This window comes from Sinocyclocheilus anshuiensis, unplaced genomic scaffold, assembly GCF_001515605.1.
Source record: "Sinocyclocheilus anshuiensis isolate Anshui unplaced genomic scaffold, SAMN03320099.WGS_v1.1 scaffold464, whole genome shotgun sequence".
Taxonomy (NCBI): domain Eukaryota; kingdom Metazoa; phylum Chordata; class Actinopteri; order Cypriniformes; family Cyprinidae; genus Sinocyclocheilus; species Sinocyclocheilus anshuiensis.
In genome coordinates, this window is record NW_015555731.1 from 634,061 (window position 1) to 637,297 (window position 3,237).

General features: G+C 42.8%; 1 protein-coding gene across 1 annotated transcript in view; it reads right to left on the reverse strand.

Moving 5' to 3' along the window:
- The window catches only part of LOC107672897 (myosin-9-like), a 66,317-nt gene extending 63,658 nt beyond the window's left edge, over positions 1–2,659 (reverse strand). The window contains exon 1 of the mRNA XM_016466273.1: positions 2,421–2,659. The gene's annotated coding sequence lies outside the window, so the exon portion shown is untranslated. The remainder of the gene's footprint in view (positions 1–2,420) is intronic.
- Between the last annotated feature and the right edge of the window lie 578 nt (positions 2,660–3,237).

The following is a 3,237-nucleotide window of genomic DNA, read 5'->3' on the forward strand; positions in this document are numbered from 1 at the left end:
ACATATATACACATATATACACATATATACATATATACACATATATACACATATATACACACATATATATATATATACACACACACATAAATATCAGAGATCATTTCAATCCAGTGTTAAATATGTTTATTGATCACTGGTGTTTAATTATTATATTGCTGTTGTCACAGTTTTATAAAAACAACAAGTAACTCTAAACCCATTTACAGTAATTTTACCAGGCTTTGCATTGGGACCAAGACCCTTTGCACATGATAAAATCACTGTAATGCATGACTTATTTCTTTATTCTACTCTGAAAGGACACAGTTAATCTAAAGCTGTTGTAGTTTTTCAGGTTAGTGCTCTACACTGCTCACTACCTCCAAAAAACAATATGTGAAATGGAACAGTGGAAAAATCTGGTGTAAGATTTACTTTGAAACAATTTTCACTCAGAAATTGCTAGTAAATGTCACAAATAATTGTAAAGAAATGGCAAATAACATTAAAGTAAAATTCTGAAGTTTAAAGACTGGAATAGTATTTTCCTGGAAAACGTACTCCTGTAATCTGTGTTTTATTTACATTTTTTAACCAATTTTATTCCAAAATGTCCTTATTTTTGACAGTCTAGCGAAATAATGGGTCAAAACGAGATAAAACGGTTGTTGTTGCTTCGCAGATCATTCTGGCTCTGGCTTTTTACTGCACTTGGTGGAAAACATAATACATTCAGGAAATGCATGCATGTGTGCTCAAGTCATCTCGAGAAGTTCGTATGTGCGAGTTGGGAAGTCGTAATTTCGACATCAGATGTGTTCGAGTCACTTTGATCAATTTATGAAGATGCAAACTCAACTGTTATATATTATATATTTTAAGTGTACAATACAATCATATTTTATACATGCAGCTTAGCTAGTTTTATTGTAGCCTACATTCAAAAAAAAAACTTTATAAATTGCGACAAAATTACCATCAACTACAGATGTTGCATGCATTGTGTCCGCCATGTTTTCTCACAGACACGCCCCCAACTTGGAAACTCTGGGCTCAAAGAAAATAGTTTCCCACTCGTAATTACGACGAGGTTACGTAAATCTGATCTCTGTGACACGGCTTGGACTCACCAGTAGCTACTGTGCACAGGATAAATGCTAGCATTCACAAACATAAGCGGTGTGTTGGGAATAAGACCAGCATGTGCTTTTAATGGGTCACAGCGTCCTAGACACACACTTGCTCATGGAAAACCAGGTCGGTCACACACACACACAGTGTGGCCAGGTGTCTACTGCAGAAGAAAGTGCAAGTGGTTAGACTGCGTTCACACCAGCAGTATTTGCTCGTTAGATCAACATGCAGACACAAGTATATCACTATAATGATGACCAAGACTGTCTGTGAACGTAGTACACACTCATATCGGTGTGAATATGAGAGGTCACGTGGATTAGACACGGACTAGTGTGTGATTTTAAACCACAACAAATCAGTCCGTGGCGCTGACCCCATCGCGCGAGCTAACTGTCAATCACTCAACGACTAACATCCTGCTCGTTTTCCCGTCAGTGTGTAAAGAATCAAAAACGTTAAGCGCCTGCGAATTCTGAAAGTCTGTTAAGCTGTTTCATATACATTTTTCACTAAAGTACAACACAAACGAATATATTTTTAAACTTACAGTTGACTCTGCACTGCAACGACGGCCACACAAGGACCACGAGCTCCCACGGACAACCGTGTGCGCACTTTTCAAATATGAGCTACTGTCGGTTTATTACAGACTGTGTTACAGACGCTGGTGAATGTTGTGTGCTTATAAAAAGCGAGTACACGTGCACGAGCCCGGATATAGAACGTTGGAAGCGCGCACGCGCTCAGTTGTTTAACCTATTTGTAACGGTCACCAACTTTTGCGAGAACTCTGGAAGTGAGAGAAACTACGTTCGCCGCTTTCATTTTTCTAATCCGGTAAGATCTCGCGGATTCAGGTTTTCCTAAAGCACTGGCGGAACCGTAAACGCGCCGCTCGGCCCAGTTGCCAGCGATTACGTCATGAGCGCCCGCGAGAACGTCAGTCGTCTGGAGACGCGCACAATGACATCATGTTCACCGCGCGCTGTATTCGGCTCGCGCAGATAACGTTTTTTCCGCGCGAGCCGGTGTCGCGGAGCTCACGAGCACTTCCTGAAACTCACCGCTCGTGGGTTCTCGCCGATCTGACGCGTCACAGGTTATCAGTTCCCCCGTTCGCACGTTACAGCGATGAAGCGTCGCGATTTTCACGCACAGAAGTTTGAAAGCGCAGCGAAATCAGATCGCGTTGGTAAGTCCCACCCAGCGGCGCGCTGCACGCTTCCTGCTTCTTTGTGCTCATGCTATTCTGAATGGCCCTGCGGAGTGAACGCAGAAAGCGGACGGGTGCCGCGGTTTACCTGCTAATCAGATGGAGTTCGGGGTTGTCAGAAACTCCAGGGGCTCAGTGTGGATCCGTGTCGCCGCGCTCCAAGCTTCCCTTCTCAATCCACAGAAGCTGCGCACAAGTTCGCCTCGTTCGCTCTTTTCTCTTTTTTCTCCTTTCTTCCTCTTCCCTCCCTCTTCTTCCACTCAGTAGTTGAACTCTGTCCTGCTGTAATGGTTCGGGGTGCGGTCCCGGCGGGGCGGGGCCTGCGCCGCGCGTCACCGCCCATCGCATCGCCCCTCCGCCAATCACAGACCGCTCACTCTACGCTCCCAAGCGCCTCGGCCAATCGCGAGCGAGGTGTGGGCGTGTCGGAGCGGAAAAGTTCGCGTCACAGGGTGAACTTGAAATAGTTGGGCCGCAGGGGCCCGTATGTGTGTTTAATGTCTGAGGTATGTGCGCGACTTTGGGCTTTTGTGACCATATAAGTCGCCAGACCGTGTTTACACACTCACACACACACAAACACACATAGAGGAATGTCTGGAATCAGGAAATTTCTTCACAAACACTTTCTTTTAATAAATAATGAATGCCAGTGTTGACATGCATTCCACAATATGACAAATTTATTTTACTATTTCCATTCAAATATTTATGTTTACATAGTTTATTTTACTACTTTAAAGGCTTATTTTAGTATAATGACAGATCTTCTGTATCTATTTGTCTGTCTAGCTATCAATATATCTATCTATCTCGCATTTGCATATAATTATTTATTTTTGAAATACTTTAATGTTTACATTTTATTTTTAAATTAAATTCTGAATATTTAAACTGGATTAACC